This window comes from Idiotropiscis lumnitzeri, chromosome 11 (genome assembly GCF_059441095.1).
Source record: "Idiotropiscis lumnitzeri isolate Australia: NSW breed Sydney's pygmy pipehorse chromosome 11, RoL_Ilum_1.0, whole genome shotgun sequence".
Lineage (NCBI taxonomy): Eukaryota > Metazoa > Chordata > Actinopteri > Syngnathiformes > Syngnathidae > Idiotropiscis > Idiotropiscis lumnitzeri.
In genome coordinates this window covers 19,413,738-19,433,747 of record NC_142401.1, presented here as the reverse complement: position 1 = coordinate 19,433,747, position 20,010 = coordinate 19,413,738, and the positions used below count along the sequence as shown (strand labels likewise).

At 37.7% G+C, this 20,010-nt stretch overlaps 1 protein-coding gene across 3 annotated transcripts in view; it reads left to right on the top strand.

The window, feature by feature from the left end:
* The first annotated feature begins 5,503 nt into the window (after positions 1-5,503).
* Positions 5,504-20,010, top strand: part of fhit (fragile histidine triad diadenosine triphosphatase) — a 200,658-nt gene continuing 186,151 nt past the window's right edge. Inside the window, exons 1-3 of one of the 3 annotated variants that reach the window (XM_088309243.1) lie at positions 5,504-5,537; positions 9,869-9,910; positions 10,026-10,083. The gene's annotated coding sequence lies outside the window, so the exon portion shown is untranslated. Of the gene's footprint in view, positions 5,538-9,868; positions 9,911-10,025; positions 10,084-20,010 lie in introns of those variants that run through there. The other 2 variants (XM_088309242.1, XM_088309241.1) reach the window with 2 other exon arrangements.

Sequence of the window (20,010 nt, the reverse complement as noted above, 5' to 3'; positions counted from 1 at the left end):
AGGCTTCAAAAAGCGGGCAAAATTTCATTGACTTTCTCCTTTGTTAGAACGGAATGGTCTGTGACTGAGTTTCTGTGCGAAGCGGGGAACGGGAACTCAGATGGAATTTGGAAAAAAAGAGTTTATTAACACAAAAATTCACGAGACCCATAAAGTGCAACAAAGGACGCTATGCAAACCAGGAAAGCGAGACTAACCGAAAATGCTTGCAAAAGGCAAGGACAAAATAACGAAAATAGCGTGACACAAAAACACAAGAATAAAAGTCAAAATGCATATTATACAAAACCGAGGAATGAAGATGAATGACAAACGGAAACAAACTATAACAGGAAACAAGAATGAGGAAAAGTACTTAGCAGCAACAACAAGAAATAACGTCCACAACAGCTAATGATAATGCTTGACAGGTGCACTGCTGGAGGGAACCGCCTACCACTCCATCTGGACATAGAAATAAAACAGGAAGAATCATGACATCCGCTATTTAGGAACATGTTCGAATGAAGAGAAAGCCCTTTGAGTCGAGATAATGATAGGGAACGACTATGTGTGCCATAAAAGCCATTTTTCTTGTGTGACCCCGTCTGCCTATTCTTTGTTTGGCTCCCGGAGATTCCCACACCATGCTGGCCTGGCAGGACTTTTTATGTTAACCTAAGATGTGCTGAGTCTCGCTTTCCTCCTCTGTCATATGGTGTTCCACAGGGTTCTATTTTGGGGCCTGAAGGATTGTATATTAGTGGCATTATGTTAAGAATTTATTATACAAAAAGCATTCATCAAATGAAACTAGAAGTAGCCTGTACACTGCACAGTAATGTTTGTGTTTACTGGTTTTATATTATTCTCACATGTCATATTCATAATAAATTACTCGGTTTAAATGTGTTGAATTCCGTCGACTGTTCATTATTTGCACTCCACGTTTGCACCACACAGACGCAGCCTACATATACAGGTGACAGCATTTCACATTGTGCTACACCAATAAGGCAAATCTGACACATACACAGTAAAGCCAAAGACACAAATTTGACACAAGACTTGCACAACAGAGTCATGATGGCGGCGGGACAACGGGGGTCATGAGGGCCTAGTCACAGCACCCACACATATAGACACAAACATTTGAGATCTGATTGCATTATGCTGGAAAACATCAAGCTTTGAGGCTAAGCCGTGGGACCAGATGGGGTCTTTGCACCCTTGTGACGGAGGAAGAGAGGAAATATGATTTAAACGGACATGACCTATGATCAGTCTAGTGTGAAGTATCCTATATACTGTGAGGGCGACATTTTAGTGACGCTTCTTTCATGCCTGCATTCATCTTTTGTGTGAGTCCTCGCAAGAATAACAGAAGTAGCCCATATATGTGACTTTTACTACTGAGTCTTTATTTCAACATTCTCCTACTTGAATATTAAAACGAAAACCCATTGAGTACATTTTGTTAATTAAGGGTTTGTTCCTTAGTCATTTGTATGTGATTGGTGACTAAACTCCAACAGGCCCTTGCTGTTTTTACTGTATTTGCGGCATCTAGGTTCCATCCTTCGAAAATATGGAATTCCTTTCCGTTGCTATGCGGAAGACAGTCAGATCTATGTTTCGCTGCGCAAAACAGACACTTTCTCTTTTGTCCTGTCTTGAGGAAATCAAAACCTGGATGTCACTGAATCTTAAATTACAACAAAAAGAAAACAGAAGTTATGTTCTCCGGTCCCAGTGGCCCTTTTATATATCACTCTGTTGACCTGGGCCACCTTGCATTTTATTTGAAGTCGACAGTCTCGAATTTGGCTTTTAAACTGGACAGTGATTTTAAATTAGATCGCCAAATCAATGCTGTGGTTTGATCCAGTTTCTTTCATCTTAGGCAGCTGGCCAAGGTGAAACCCTTTCTTTTGCAGCAGCATCTAGAATCTGTAATTCATGCCTTCATTACATCTTCGCTAGATTATTGTATTGCGCTTCATTTTGGAGTCAGCCAAACCTCCCTCAAGCGTTTCCAGTTGGTGCAAAATGTTCCTGTTCATCTAACTAGAGCTCAGAAGAGGGTGCACCTACTCCTAATTCTGGCCTCTCACTGGCTCCCAGTGCATTTTAGAGTTCATTTTAAGATACTTCTATTTGTATTCAAATCTTTGAATGGCCCCTGTCCCAGCCAATCTGTCTGAGCTCCACCACCCCTACGCATCTGCCCAGTGTCCCAGGTCTGCGGACCAGATGTTACTGGAGGTACAGAGGACTGAGCAGAGCCTCAGAGGGGATCAAGCATTTTCTGTTGTCGGTACTAACCTCGGGAATGGCCTTCCACTGATTATTAGGTAAGCTCCCTCTCTGTCCATTTTTAAAATTAGTTGGAGACACACATTTATTCCCTGGCTTTCTCCCTGGTGTCTAGTGTGTTAATATCATGAATTTGTATTTTATTTGACTGTTTTCACTGTCTTTGTGTTATGACCCTGGTCACTTGTTTTGTGTTTTTCATATAAGTCAATATTGCTAATTATTGATTGCTTTATTAATTTTTTTTACCTTTATTCATGTAAGGTTTGCTTTTCCAGTCTAACAGGAAAAAAAGGAAAAGGTACGATTCTAAAAGTGCAGACCAATATAAACGTGTTTTGACAGAAGGATTTATTTAAAATTTTTTTAAAAAAATCTGACGCAGGACCCACAAAAGTTCAAGTCGCTGCTAAAACATTTACCAGGAAATAACAAAAATCTTTTTTTTTTTTTTTTCAAAAGAACTAGGTAATTCAATTCATGTAAGTATATTCAACCAAGGCAATGACAAAACAACGAAAGTACTCAGAGCAGCAAGGTTCATAATCTCACACTGTGTGGTCGGCAAGCAGGTCTTCAAGTAGTCCGTGATAATTGATTCCGATGAGCAACAGGTGCGCGGCTGGAAGGCGATGGCGCTCCAGCAAGTGATGACGCAATCCGGAGGGAAACGCCGGGAGGGAAACATCCCCTCTCCAGCTAGACAGACAACAGAAACATAACAATAATATAATAATATTATATGCAGTTTCACATGCACCAATGCATTCATGCTTATTTGCATTTGATGCTACCCCAAAACAATATTGTTAACACATCTACATTAGCCTTTAATCAATGTTCATACAATGTGTAGTGAACTAATACTCTTTTGTGGCACATAACCAACCACTTTTATTTTTATCTGACTCATTGTTGTCATATAATCCATACATATTTCATTGTCTTATTTTGATTTATGAGGTGGATGGCGAGCGTTAAAACTATTTTGGTCAAGTCCACAGTCAAAGTGTCACCATGAATTCTTAACTATCATACAAATTTTGTATTCCACAAACATGAAATTATTTTCTGAAGAGGTGACTTTCCTCTGTCATGGCACTTTAGCACACCGAGACAGCGAACTCCTTGACTTGTGCGCCACATCTCCATCCGGAGGTTTTTAAGGTCCTGTGTGCTCGTCGTGCAGGCCGCCCACCAGACTTGTGCTCGCTTTTCAATGTCTCCCTCCTAAAGCAGGTCTCCTCGAAACCCGTCAGCTGTCCATCCGAATAGCCCGGAGAAACGTTCCTACACACATTCCCAATGTTTTAAAAATGTTATTATTAAATAAAAATCAATTATTTAATAATAAACAAAAAAAAACAAATGGACAGAATCACTGGATTATGACACTGAGTTTTCAGGAAGACAAATTCTTTTTTGCGTCAAGTTTGGATGGAGATTTTTTCAACACAGTGTGTGGGAAATTATCTGTCTATATTATGGACATGGCCTTATTTCAGTGTCTCCGACTGTGTCTAGTGCCCCTGTTTCTATTCCTTGCATGTCTGTTCCATCATCCGTGACTGCTGCTAAGTCCAGATAATTAAGATTTTACTTTACAGTGACTAATTAACCTTCTGTCTAAATCAGACTCCAATCCGTGACTGACTTTGGTTTCCATTTCCCCAAATATGTCCCCCAGATCTTTTTTTTCTGTAGCCCACGTCAGTTTTTGTCAAATTCTAGTTTGTACTCATCTCATCAGTTTTCCCTGTGACCTGCTTTGACATGTTGTACGTGTATATGGGTTCAGGGAGATGGACATACAGTACATGGGTTAATTATGGAGTTTGTACCATGTTTTAATGCTGGAAGGTTGGCAAAAAATAGATTAAAAACTACCTACATGTGACATTTCAATTTAAATTCAAAATACAATACGCAAACACACACACATGTGTGAGTGCGGACGGTTGTTTGTCTCTGACTGCCCTGCGATTGGCTGGCATTTTTTTCCTTTGATAACAACGCCAAAATAGAAGTAAATATTAATATAATATATATTTGTACAGAGTGGACCCCTCTATTTGCCCGCAAATAGCGAAAATCCATCAGTAGATAGATATATAGATACAAATTATGCTTATAAAGTCATTCACATAGCGCGTGTGCACACACACGCCATCTTTAATATAGGTTAGTCCTGACCAACCTTTACGAAAGGATATTACCAGCAATTCTTTACGGTAGCAACGTTTAAAGCTACAGGGCACAGAGTACGCGAATACACTTGAATTTCAGGCTCAAGACTTGGAAAAATAATGTTTAAAAAAAAAACACAAATTTGAAAAAAGAAAATAGTATTTTTTTTTCTTTTTGTCACAAGTGGATTGTCACTGAGGCCAAGAAATATATGTTCAAAGCAAAATGAAAGTGGAGGTTTCACACAAAAAGAAAAAAAAAGTATAAACACATTTATTAGAGAAGGGGCAGTTACAACATTAATGAACAGTCACAAAAACGACAATTATTTTAAGTATCTTTTTCATTTTTTATTATTCTTTAAGATAATATTTTGTAGGTTAAGTCCACAAGCGAGAGACGTTTTTTCTTTTTTAAAGTATTTTATAGACAGCAAGCTCGTGGCGTCAGCAATAATAAAAGTTAAGTCGAATTCCTATAAAACAGAGCTCTCCTTTCCTTTGTAGAAAAAGAAGGAACTTTTCATCTCTCCTTGACCTGATGACTTCATCCGGCAAAGGTGAAGAAAAGATGGTAAGGTAAGGAGATTTGACCTTCGGTCTGAGCAGCAGCGCATCAATCATAATTTAATAAAACATAATTAAGTTCAAATAAATGAATGGTCGGTGCTTTTTTTCGTTATGCAATTATACTACATTTACATATTGGTGTGCAGCTGCGCGGTGCGCTACTAGGGAAAAAAAGAAAGAAATACGAAATCAAGACACCCATTTGAACCAATGACAAAAACGCAAAGTGTGTGAGATCAGAGATATAATGAATAATGAAAGATAAATCAGTGATTTTGATGAAACGTATTATGTCCGGGAAGAAATAGACTCTCCGTTGGCTTGCAGAGTGACCGTCTGTTGTGAAATGTTGAACGCAGCATTTACTTTTGCTTATGGAACATGTAGTTTTTTAAATATACGATGATCATAGTTTCAAGGCAAATTCTCACGATTAAAACTACTTTACCCACAATGCAGCTGCAAGCGCCATCTTTTCCGGATTTGGTGAGTACTAAACATGCGTCGCCGGGTTGAAGTTAGGTCGATTTTCTCGTTCAACTCGCAATGGTTAAATATGTTATTGTTTTTGTCTTTTATTATAATACCTTCTTGCCGACAGGAAGCGACCTGGCCTACTCTATTATGCGACGAGACATTTGCAGGCACGGCTGCCCCTTTAAATGTGACCGTCTGCGGATTACTCTGTGACGTTTGTGGGTTTAGGACGTAATGATTTCTGTGACAGCAACTTTCGACGTGTGCATCCGCAACTCAAATCACGGTTGCCCTTGCTGTACTTTTCTGTGTTGGCTGTGTGTCTGTCAACTACTCTATTGTTGAGTTTTAGAAATATAATTTTTACTATTCCTGCTGTTAAAGTGAACAGTCTTTTGCTGTTTACAGGACGAGTTACCTTTTGAAGAATGCACCAATTTTGCATGAGGATGGACAGACGGACCCGTTTAAATTGCTCTAAATCTTTAAAACAGGAAGTCTGGAGTCATAAATTATCTCAAATAAATTGTGTTCTATATTTTTACCATGTACTCAGTATGACAGCTTCACATATTCACAGCTTTTGCATGGTACTGACTGAATGCGAATCCGGATTTTCGACCATCCATCCATTATCTGTACCACTTCTCCTCACTCGGGGTCGCGGGGGCTGCTGGTGCCTATCCCAGCTGTCTTCGGGCAGTAGGCGGGGTACACCCTGAACTGGTTGCCAGCCGATCGCAGGGCACACATAGACGAACAACCATCCGCGCTCACGCTCATACAGAGGATTTTCGACCATTGACTGACTATTCCCCAAGATACTGTTGTCATGGTTGCGAAAGGCTTTGTTGCGGCGTATTATACTATATTTGCAATATAGCATAAAATAGAGTAGCACCAAACTTCATAGTTGCACAAAATAGCTTTATTAGCAGTCGCATGACAAGTTTCAACCAAATCCATCCTGTAAGTTCAGTGAAATAGTGTTACTAGTGAAATCATGTAATTCTATTACGAACTGTTGCCATGGCAAACAATACAGATATTTTGAAATGGTCCACATTTTGCAAATTACAATATGGGTTCATATATTATGTAAATATGTGAACAGATTAGATTCATTTTTTTCCTTAAAAAAACTGTGCAGACAGCCATGTCCCTTAATGTGTGAGGAATAATAACAATTAGGGTTTGACCAATACAGATTTTTTTAGGCCAATGTTAGTATCAATATTGGCAGAATACTGTTATGATTATTTAAAACCACAGTTTAATATAATATGAGTAAAATCTGTTGGTGCCTTAAGAATTAGAAAAATAGAGATAGGATTTACAGACATAGTGACTGATTCACAATATTTAGTCCTTCAGTATAACAGTAACTTTACAACACAGAGAAAAATCTATAAAATTGTCAAATTATAATTTTTTGGGGTTGGTCGTTTCTTTTAATGTCATTATCTTTGTCTCATGTGCTGTCAAGCATCTGGAGTTATGATAATAAACATGATATACAGGTACATTTGTTTTCATGGGCTATTTATCATTAATACTTTTTCTTTATTGTTCATGATTTGTATGAATGTAGGTCATTATTAGCGACAAGAGGAACATGCATGTCTCGGTGTAACTACATTTGAGAATTACTGATGAAAATCCTATCAATGAATATTTAATCATATTGAGGAGGACAGTTTTATATATATATATATATATATATATGTGTATATATATATATATATATATACGTATATATATATACGTATATATATATATATATATATATATATATATATATATATATATATATATATATATATATATATATATATATATAGCATAATTCACAGGACCAGCCATCCTATAAAAAAAAGTGCAACTTATAGTCCGGAAAATATGGTAATACCCCATTCAATAACGTGGGCATCCACAGCTAATGTATGAACAAATGCATTTTTTTTTTAATAACTTTGATTTTGATTCTCATTTAACATATGCAGCAATATAGTCTTAAACAGAATGTAAGGAAGAGGAAAAAAACCTGAAAACAGCTACAAGGGAGTCACATTTCAAATGTGTTTTCGTTTCCCTTCCTCTTCTTTTTTGTGTCAATCGTTCTTTAGCACGAAGTTCTTGTACATAGTCCATTTTTCCCCATTTCTGGTTTCCTTGAATAACCCGCAGTCCCATACAAAAAGTCGTTATCTCCATTATCCGGAGTTCTTGCACAATTGCCATTCATTGATCTTGATTAGGTGGTTCCGCATTACACCAGTTTCTAGTTATGGCTTTTTTACTTGCCACTAATAGTATTCACCAGATATTTATCTCCATCATATATCAATCCTTCGCTAAAGTCATTCATGTACAAAGTCTTGCAGTGAAAAGGACATTATATTTCAATATATTTTTCATTGCAGTATGTATTTGTACTTGTGACATTTCCAGAAAATGTGTGCATGGTCTACATTCAATTCGCCACACTCTCTCTATCATGAGACATCAGTTATTGAATATCTGTTCTTATTTTTTGGGAGTTGCAAAAAAACCTTACCATGTTCTAGCATGAAAACTTCCTCCATGATTGTGAGCTAGTGCTTGATTGATGGGCATTCCACATCCCAAGCCATTGTTGCTCTGTGATTTCGATCCCAAATTCAGATTTCCGCTTCTTCTTGATATAATTGGTTGAGTTATTATTTGCTACCTATGCTTTGTATAATGCCGAAATAATTCTGAAAGAGTTGCCCTTATATGATTTGATCAAAAGTATGAATCTGTTTTTCTGGCAAAATTTAGCGATTGTTGTTTTTATTCAGGTGTGTTTTGTAGTCCGGAACTGACAGTACGTGGACATGGATGGAAAATTAGCCAGTTAATGAGCATGAAAGAATGTTCAGGAATTATGAAACCTCTGCCGTTAGCCTCTCGCGATGCATAGACATTTTTTTTAAACTGATGAAATGTGAGGACAAAAGCGCTTTAAAAGGGCTCAGAACAGACGTGGACACAGGATGATTATTTTATGAATAAGGACGGAGGGACCATGACGGAACGGTACTGTTCACAATAATAGACTATAAGCAAGGATGCCTAATGTCAAATTCTGTTTTTGCAGTATCTGTAAAATTAATAGTTGTTTTGTTTTATTTTTACTGGAGAGGGTCAAAATTATGTACACATGCACAAATGCACTGTCTGCATGAACCTAGCAGTAGTGCCTGAGATTTTCTAGCCCCGTGATAAAATAAATAAATAAATAAAATTTGGGCAGCACTTTCAGTGCAGCATCTACAAAATATCATTGCTGTCCTGTGGAAAAACACTATTTTCATGTGGGTGGGATGTCTGTAATGTGGAAAGAAACCCCATTAACAAAAATGCAAAAAAATAAATAAATAAAATAACAAATGAAGATGAGTGTTTTTCACAGGAAACTGACGATAGAATTTTCTGTTAGTCATGCATCCGCCAAGCTCTTACGACGTCCTTGCATTCAGCTCCATGAACATTTGGTTAAATGTCCCTTATTTAGTTTCACCCTTACCAGACAGACACTTTTTGTAGCCATCAACAAATGTAACTAATATTTTTTACCAAACACATTTAATTTAAATGTGTTATGTGCTTGCAAATAAATATTTATCCTAACTGATTGGAAGGTACTCATCATATAGTCAGCTAATGACCCAACATTCTGATAACAATAAGGGAAATACAGATTTAGGGGAATAAAGTGAATGGTTTTAGATCATCTTAAGTGTTCATTCTTTTCCAATACATTCTTCTTGGTTATGCATCCGATCTAGGGTCAGATACCTGGAAATAAAAGCTCAACTATTTTGTTTCTGTTCTCTTGGTAAAGAAAATAAATTGCTCCCACTGTTCCAATACTTTGCGAGGGGCTAGGTTTTTTTTTTTGTCGGGTGTGGAGAATTTTTATGCTTTGCAAGATGAAAATCCCAAATAAATTCAAACTAAGGACCAAATTCTTGTGAAAGGAACATAGGTGAATGATTGAAAATGAATCCCTGATTAAAAGCTTCAAATTATTACCTTCTTGCCATAATGAGTGCATGTCAATATCTCACCACAATTGTGCTGTACTTAATGAAAATAATTTACATCCACAACACACACTCACACAGATGTCTCATCATTACCAATTGTATACCACTATAATCAAATATCTACTCAGTGTAATTGTTCTAAGTAAAATTTCTTTGTACATCATTAATCCTTGAGTACAAATCACAAAAGGTTTTTGCGAATAGGCAAATGAGATAAAACGGCTCCATTTTTAATCTATCATTTGTGACTTTTTTGTGTCTTCACAGAAGCTGTCAAGTGAGTTCCAAGTTGGTGAGGTCAAAATCAAGGTATGGAGGAGAAGGTCAGGGCCTTGACCTCAAGCTGCATATTAATGCTCTGCTTCTTCCCTTTGGTGATTTTCACATCAAAAATCACACCATCACCCCTTTCTCCTCCTACTAGCAAGTGCGTGACGATCTGACTCCCAACTCATTGCACCGCCTCGAAATCATCCTCTCAGGTATCCAGCAAGCACACTACACATTGGAACTGCTTCTAAAATTAGCTGGACTATGAATTTGTTTGGCTTTTAACAAAGCGACTTTAAGTCGTGACACAATGTGGTTGTGTAACCGTGTTCATGCCTTCATAATGGATATTTGCGGATGCCAGAAAACTGCCAAAATTATACTACAAGGTTTTCTTGGTTGTGTAAAACTTGCTGTGTCTCATTTCTCATCTTCAGGGCTATGAGCAAATGAGATTCCCTCTGTTTCTACAAATACCATTGAAAATATGAAACTGTAATAATTGAAACTTTATATATATATATATATATTAGTGCCGTCAAGTTATTGCATTATTTAACTAATTAATCACAACAAATTCCAGGATTTATAGCGATGATTCACATTTTTTAACTACTATTTTTTGTGAAGCTTGGAACTTATTTATAAATATATATATATATATATATATATATATATATATATATATATATGTATATATATATAGATATATATGTATATATATATATAGATATATATATTAGTGCTGTCAAGTGATTAATTTTTTAAATGAATTAATGACAAAAAATTCCATGATTAATTGTGATTAATCAAATTTTTCAACTACTATTCTTTGCGAAGCTTATAACAGATATTTACTTGAATAATATCTTGGAATTGATGCAAAATCACCAAGTATGAAGTATATTTAATTCAAAGACTGTTCTAATAGCTTTCTTGGATTCTTGAATACGATCTAAATGGAGAAATCTTTGCAGACATTTATTTTCGATACATTTTTCAAAACTGCCCACAAGTGCCACACTCCAGCAGTGTTGGTTTGCAAGGCCCAGTGGTAACTTAAACACAGTGTTTTGTTCTGAGACGTGCTAAAGATAGCTAATATGGCACAATATTTGCAAAGTATGCAATTATTTTTTAAGTAAATCAAACTGAGTTAACTGAGTTAAAATGTTTTGGATTAATCCCCTGAGTTAATGCTTTAATTTTGACAGCCCTAATATATATATATATATATATATATATATATATATATATATATTACTACACTAATAATGAGCATTAACTAAGCATTTTTTAACACTGAAGTCATCACTCATAAAGCATGAATAATTATTTGCATATAATTTGTAAATACTTTATTAATATGACATAATTCAAAATGTTTTCATTTGGCATTTAGATAAATGAACAAAGGTCATGCGTAGCTTCACATCACATTAAAAACTCCAAAATCTTTCAATGTGCAACTGCATAGTGTATACTGTAGTTCAGAGCACAGAGGTCCACGACTAAAATTTCTTCCAATTAAAAGGTCCGAACCAAAGTCCAACTTCCCTTAATGTCTAGCCTATGTTCACAGTTTCAATATTTAGTCATTTTCAACAGAGCACACTTATATACTAAATATTTAGCAATGTTCCCATTAAACACCTTTGCCACTCAAACAAATATAAGGCGTTTATTTCACATTCAAAAAAATGTGGCTCCAGGAACTTAAGTTTGCCACTTCCAGAAAAAAAAACAGTAAAATATCTCCTGCAGAAATATAGGCATTGAGGCATTGAGTTAACATCTTTTACCTTTTTTCTTAAATCAAAGAGTTATCAGCCTAAATAAAACTGAAAGCCTAATTATTCAAGTAAAACAGGACAACATCAATAAAAATGGCTGTCCTCATGAAAAACTAATTCAAAATGAGCTTTGACACCACCTTTTCTTTTGAATATTTTTTTAACTTCTCTTAATGAGAAAAATGAGTTTGTGACTGCCCTGCCAGCGACTTAAATCTGGGTTGGAACGGAGTCAGGGCCATTGGGATTTGGTAGATTATTTCATACATCTGGGCTTTGTGTTTTCCTTTAAATAATGTTTGTGCAACCACATTTAAGCACTCCTTCACAACTTCCCCATCACTTGAACGTTTTTTTATGTTTCCCCAAAATCCATGATACTTTTACTGAATATTCGTTTGCATGCCGCTGGGACGTAAACGAAAATGTAAAAATCTGTTGTACTGCACTCGAAGTTCGATGTTTTTGCGTGTGCTCACCTCAAACGTCAGCGAATAACTGTGCACAAAAGGGCGGTGCTTTGTTTCGTAGTGGCGCTTCGCAATGTTGCGACGGTTTCGGAGCATATGATGCACACTGGTTTTGAATTGGCTGCAGCCAGAACGAAACTAAATTTTTCCGTCTATTCATTTAAAACAACACGCATCGACCTCGCTAACTTTTTAGCAAGGCATACTGTCAGCAGCACTTTCTTCCGGTCTGCTGCGCAATTGGCAGTGGATCGTAAACAAAGGATCTGATTGGCTCAAATCAGTGACGCCTTTTCCGTATTAACTAGAATTGCAGCGCCAACGTTTGCGCATGCGCCCTGAAAAAAATTCATCATAGATTGGTTATGGGTCCGGTCCGAACCATCGCGCGGTCCGGGTCCGGACCGCGGCCCGCCATTTGGTGATGCCTGCTGTAGTTGAATATCAGAAAAAGAAAGTATCAGGTGGTACCTTGCAATCTAACGATTGGTAACCCTTTGTGATAAGGTATTTATAAACTGTATGCAAATGATTATTCATGTCAGAAACATGCTTTATAAACGACTATGTACTTATTGTAGTGTTTCCGAAATGATTACTGATAAACTATAAAACATTTTTAATTTACACAGTCTAGATCCCGGGCTTGTTGAGAAGAAACAAACGAATGACCTCGGGAACTTTGGGAGCGGTGACATTTAAAAAAAAAAAAAAAAAATCTCAGCAAAGCATCCCCTTGTTCAATGAAGTATTTCTGTGAATCCGTGAATATATCTCCCACGAGATATATTCTTTGTCCTGTATTTGAAGTGACGGAAGAAAAAAAAACAAATGTGCCTTTTAACTGGATTCGGGATGATATAGGCTCCCTCGCATATTCCGCCTTTTTCCCTATTCCTGAGAGATATTTTCTTTGTTTTCTCCCTGGGTGTCCTCTTTCTGTCACTCCATTCAACCTTTTTAATTACTCTTGCTATGAGCCACCCAATGCCTCCTTGTCACCTCTGGGAGTCTGTGAAAGGGGAAAAGAATGTAAAGGGAATCCTTGGCCTGATGGCAAGTAAGATGCTCATCAGGGAGACTGCAGCTGTGGTTATACAAGGTCCTCGGAACTCCATCAGCACTGCTGCCAGCTCATCTTCTTGTTTCACTGCCGGCTGGATTGCTAGTGTCAAGATTAATAGTTTTCTTTCAATCCAATCTTACCCTGGATTGTTTTACCAGTCTCGCACAAAACCCGGGAAAAGAGGCAATATAGACAAGATTATCAAATAACATACACTAATTTGAATGTATTTCCTTTCTTAACTAGTGTACTTTCAATTATCTATAAAAATTAAATAAAATTTGGCGTCCTAAAAGCAAGGAGTGTTTTTTTCTTTTTTTTTAATAATACCAGTGGTGGGGGGGTCAAGGCATCTTTGCTGGCCTAACATAATCAAGAAATCATGATCATATTCTTTACATTGGTGTCATATTATATCCTAGTGTTGAATTTCTAGTTTAGAGTTTTTATCCAATCAGAATACAGCTAGCATGCGTTGCCAGGCAGATTTCATAATACCAGTAGCACGCACAATTCGTCCAAGGCTTTCAGATGCAATCATGCAGGTGTCTGTTCTGTGTGAGCAAGGGGGCGTTTACTGTTGATAGACAGTTGCGAGAGCCTATCAGATCACGAGTTGGTTACAGTGAGCCTTCTCACTAGGCTTACGTTGAAGGTGATGAACACGTTTTGTGATTGGATACTCACTCGTGAAGGGGCGGCGCTACGCGGAATCAACACTCCCAACAGTCATAACTGGCGACCGTTTGAGAATCTAAAATATATTCTTGCTTTTTTAAACCACAATGGCCGAAGGAGGCAAAAGTGTGGATTTAATTGCAGATACACTTGCGAGGCCATTTTCAAGGCGAACCTTTCAAGAGAAGATACGTCACTCAGTAGTGCTTGAGTGTCTTTCTGTATATTCTTTTTTCCAGCTGTGGTGTCATAAATGATGGTATTATGAGGATTCATTCAAGTCGAACTAAATAGGACTTCACTGAAGGCCTATTTGTGAAATGCACGCCCCACCACTGCATTTTACCAAATAACTAAAGCAAACATGTAGAAGGATATAGTAATATATCTGCAATTTATATACACAAACAAGGACAAGGATATTGCATCTGTTAATGAACCAAAAACAAACTGCACTTAAATAACTTGAAACTGACGAAGTTAATAATAAATACAAATCTACAATGAAAATGAGGCATTGGTTTTGAATTGTGGCCAAACAAATTTGATAATGATGACAATAATAAAACAGGCCTTGGACCTTAACTTACTTTTGTGGCAAGGCAATTTCTGCAATCAACTGATTTTTCTTACTGTCAATTAGACTTCTGTACCTCTCAGTACGTATTTTGGCCCAGTCTTTTTCCTGTCTTAGGGCCAGATGGCACATTTCAGCTCCTTCCCTCACAGTTGCTCAATAGTGTGCCACTTCAGAATACTCAGATGTTTTGATTTCAGGCATTCTTGGGTGTTTTTAGTTGTGTCAGGGGTCGTTATTCAGTTTGAATACCCATGACATGAGACGCCACACATTTTCTTTTTTCAGAATGCCGTTAGTCATAAGATTTCATTTTCTGCTGCACAGATTCAAGACACTTTGTGCAAGATGCAGATAAGCAACTTCTTTTCTTGGTGTCCTTCATTTTTTTAATCTGTGAACATAGAGACGATATGCGTTGCCAAGAAGCTCCAGTTTTGTCTCATCTGCCCAAAGGACATTCTCCCAGAAGCTTTGGGGTTTGTCAATATGCATTGTACCAAATTCCAGTCTAACCTTTTCATGATTTGCTTTAAACAGTGGTGTTCTCCTTGGCTATCGCCCATGAAGTCCACTTTAGCACAAACTACGACAGATGGTGCAATCGTATACAGACCGCTCTCAGTGACGGAAAACAGCCAAAGAGAAGTTTGATCCGCAGGCAAAAGCGGAACCTCGTACCGTGCAAGGCAACATGAAAGAGGGTTCTGAAAGACTGAGTTCCTGGTGCCGTGGGCTTCTATACAAGCCCTGGTCACCCGGGATCGCGAATGACATTTGTTCGAGTGTATTCTTGACCTGTGTGTGTGCGTAAAGGGATAGTTTGCGCTCTAAGCAATGCCTCTGTCGTACAACTTAATGTTACAGTAGCTTCAATTTGTAAAAAGAAAAAAAAACAATTCTCTACTTTTACGTACAGTTCATTTGTATAAAACGTTTAAGTCTAATATCTGTATTTAAAAACGTATAAATGTTTGTTTTCAAACGTTGATTTAGGCAGAGCTGGGCACTCGACCATTTTTTGCACGTCAGTCCCCCGCCCTCTGGCTGCGATCTCGGTATGGTTCCGTCCTCGACTCTCCGGCCTTATTCATAAAAAAATATCGGCCCCAGGCAAGTGAATAGCAACATAACTGCTGTTATGTCAACGTTAAGTGATAACTTAAATATAGAAAATGGTTTGAAAATGACTTGCTAATTTCTGGAAAGAATTACATTTTTTTACCATTTTATTTTTGAAAAGCAGTATTGAGGAATGTGCATCAATTAATTGCATTTCATAAAATGGTCATGAATAGTGTTTTTCATGTCAGCTGAGGAGACCATTCCAGAGCTTGGTGCGTCTTTCACCCGTAGTCAGCTGGGATAGGCTATAGCACCCACCCACAACCCTGAGTGGCGGCATGGTGGACGACTGGTTAGTACGATGGCCTCACAGTGCAGAGGTCGTGGTTCGAGTCTGGCTGCGGCCTTCCTGTGTGGCGTTTGCATGTTCTCCCCATGCCTGCGTGGGTTTCCTCCGGGTGCTCCGGTTTCCTCCCTCATTCCAAAAACGTGCATGGCAGGTTGATTAGACACTCTAAATTGTCCCTCGGTATGAGAGTGAGCGTGAATGGTTGTTTGTCCTGTCTTCAATATTTATGCTTGCTTATTCTTGTGTGTGCTCAATACCAACTTTGGTCAAGCCATGGATTCCTTCATTGTGACATGAAACCAAACGATGGCCAATTTGGAACACAAATTGAGGAGCAACTGCTTGGGTTGAGTGTTTGCTTATCGTGTAGTGAAAGTCATATACAATTAGAAATGTCAATAAGAGTTTTCAACAATTTTTTTCTGCTTATACTACATTGCTCTTTCTTTACTTTCTCTACTGTTATGCTACATTCACACTAAACCCGTTTGAGCAGTTTGTTTCGCTTAATTCGCTGGCGTTTCATTGCGCAGGTGTTCCGGAACACGGCCGCTCATTCACGCACAGGTGGAGGGTCTTCACTTGTGATGACGCCATCTTATAGCAAAAGTGCTCTGACAAAGCAAAGAAAAAAGGTCTTGAACTTGCATTGTGCACACCCTGTGCTAAAGCTAATGTAAGCAATAATGCCGTCTTGGTTAAAGTTCACAAGCTGTAAAAAAGAAAAAAGAAAAAAAAAGAAGTAAAACATACAAGGTACGCCAAGCTCCTTGCTCACTTGTCTCTGAGCCTGGTCATATTTTTTTTTAATTTTTTCAATTAGGCATGTTTTGGTCCACCTACAATTTAAGTCCCACGCGAAGGGGAACCTAAAACGTCCAATGATTCACTCGATACTCAATGCGTGCGTGCATTAGCAAGTAAGTACCTCAATATTAACTGTTTCCAATTATTAGCCAAACACAGCATCGTGAACTACATAAACCAGAATAGTTTGCTAAGATACCGAGATGACAAGAGTTCAATACGCACCTGCCCCTCTGCAATATTGGTAACAACATTAACAAGCAAGTGAAAAGAAATGGAAAACACATAAATGTAAGTAATATTTATTGATTTTCCTGATAAAGACACTGATGGCGTTCTATACTTTGGTACTATTGTGTTTTGAGTTGCTGGTAAATGCTTGCCATGGAGCTGTTTGCCAGACCCAAATTGCGTCACCGATGTTAGAACTATTACAACTAAGAACTATTATTTTCATGCTAATGACACTTGAGATTCAGAGCAAAATAGGACCACTGCCGCAAGAGGATAAGTAGTATGGTGGCTATGTATTGGTACTGAACATTCACTATAATATCAAAATGCCACCCAATTTAAGAACAAGCATTTAATTAATAACTGCCAGAAAATAACCGGAAACAACAGTAACTTTTGTTTGACATGCCTGAAAGAAGACAATTCAATTAAACCTGACAGCAAAGAAAAAATATTTTTGCCTTCCTGCGGTGTAAAAACTGTCAAAAATAAGATTAGACAGTCTGTCCCTTGTAGTGCTTCTTGATGTTTCATGGCATGCAGCTGGTTCAGATGGAGGCTGCGGGTCAAGGTCATTTCCTGCAATATCCCCATCAGGATCCAGTGTGGACCCTTTGTTAATTCATACAATGTGCAAAAATGCACAGAAGGCGATGACCTGAGGTGCGATTTTGCGCGAAGGGACATAACCTACCCACAATGCGTGATCTGCATGCAGGGAGGGGCTGCTTTCGCGTGTCACATTGGAGATGAATGATAACCTGAATGACTCAAGCAAAGCAAGTTGAAAGACGTGGAAGTAAATGAACAATTGTCACGTCTGCTTACACTACCAGCATGCGGGTTGAAGTGATGACGTAGCAGCTTTCAGTACGTTCCCATTTCTTGTAGGTGATTTTTTTGTTTGTTTGTTTTCAACAGTTTGTCGTGGCGTTCCCAAAGGGTAGGGGAAAGACAAAGATATAGTTTTAAGAGGAAGAAATGGGATTGTGCTTAAATATTGGTGAGTGTGTATATGTGTGTGGTGCAAGGATGGGGTCTGGACACACCCATAGAGAGGCCAATGCCAAAGTCTCCAATGTGGATGTCACAGTCTAAAAAAATGCTTCACGTGTGAAATAAATGTTGAGTTAATGTGCTCAGTGAAGGTTTGCAGTTCTGGGCTTTTGACTTTATCCCTTTTGTCACCCACATATCTCTAACAATGGTGCAGAGTTGTTCCCTTAAACAGCCTTTAAAAAATCTTAGAGGTTACACACAGTGCAGAGGCCACCTCATGAAGCACCCATAATGGAGGAAGATCCTCAAATTATTCAATTTGAATTCAACATTCAAACATTATTTATTTATTTTTTTACTGACTGTCCCCCATGGTGCCAACATAAGAAAAAAATACGAACCCATTTTCTCCGGGTTATCTGGTTTTCCTCCCACATTCCAAAAACATGTGCGCTAGGTTGATTGAACACTCTAGATTGTCCCTAGATATGAGTGTGCGCGTGAATGGTTTGTGAAGAGTTCACCCTCCTGAGGATTAGCAGTTCAGATAATGAATAGATGTTCAACCTATATTTAATTTAATACAGTGCAAAGATAAGACATTTCATGTTCAAACTGATAAACTGGATTGTTTTTACCAAAATAATCATTTAGTTAGATTTTTATGGCTGTAACACATTCCGAGAAAGATGAAACAACGTCATGACTACCACTGTGTTACATTCTTTTAACATCAAATAAACGTTTAGGAACTAAAGACACTAATTGTTGAAGCTTTCTATTTGTAATTCTTTCCTATTCTAGCATGATGTACAGCTTCAGCTGTTCAACAATCTGGAGTCTCCATTGTCATATTTTCTGCTTCATAATTTACCACACATTTTGCATGGGAGACAAGTCTAGACTGCAGGCAAGCCAGTCCAGTACCCACACTCTTTTACGACAAAGCCTGGCTGTTGTCACACGTGCAGAATGTGACATTGTCATGCTGAAATAAGCAGGAGTGTCCATTAAAAAGACGTTGCTTGGATGGCAGCGTATGTTTCTTCAAAACCATTTCTGCATTAATGGCACCACATGTGTAAGTTACCCATTCCTTTGGCACTAACACAGCACCATATTATCACTATGAACTTTGCATCCATAACTGTAAACGGTTCTTTTCCTTTTTGCCCTCAGAGGACATGAAATCAAACCGTGCAAAACAAAAACGATTTGAAACTGTGGACTCGTCAGACCACAGAACATTTTTCATCTTTGCATCTATCCAGAGGTGGTGTTTCTGGGTGTTGTTGATCAATGGCTTTTGCTTTGCATAGCAGAGTTTAATGTTGCACTTAGGGATTGAGTGCCGACATTGGTTTTCTGAAGTGTACCTCAGCTCATGTGGTGACATCCTCTACACATTGTTGTCAATTTTTGATGCAGTGCCTCCTGTGGAATCAAAGGTCACACACATTTTTTCCCCATACTGTAAATATTTTGACAGTGACTCGTAATAGAAATTAATAAATGATCTACTGTCACAGACATTTCTACATCTTCAACCACCTTAAAGTTAAAATCCTCATCAATAAACAAAGCCACACCATGTCAATTCTTATTTTTTCTATTCATACAGACCATTTTCTACCCTTCCATTTCAGAGTTCATACTGTTCATCTTTCATCAGTCAGCCAAGTTTCTTCCATTGCTTACTATTTTTATTCATTTTAAAAATACAATTTGAAAAAAAAAATAGTTAAAGCCTTCCTGCTGATATTTTATTGGACGATATCAGTATCGTATATTACTCAGGCCGGTATCGTATTACAAGTGAAAAAAGTTCTGTCGGCACTGTATAGCAGCACTACAGATGTATTTCTTATTTGCTAAGCACACTTAGTCCATTTTATCATTTGTTATTGAATGACTGAAAGTATATATATCGTCATAGATGATTTTGTTCCATATCGGCCAGCTCTCATCTCGTAGCTCTCAGTTCAGGCATCAGTCATATTCTTTTCCTTTTGACAGCATCAGTATATTCCTCATTTGTGAAAATTATTGTTCTCTTCTCGGCTTTCTGTAGAACTACCAATTTGTCCTTGAACCTAAATAG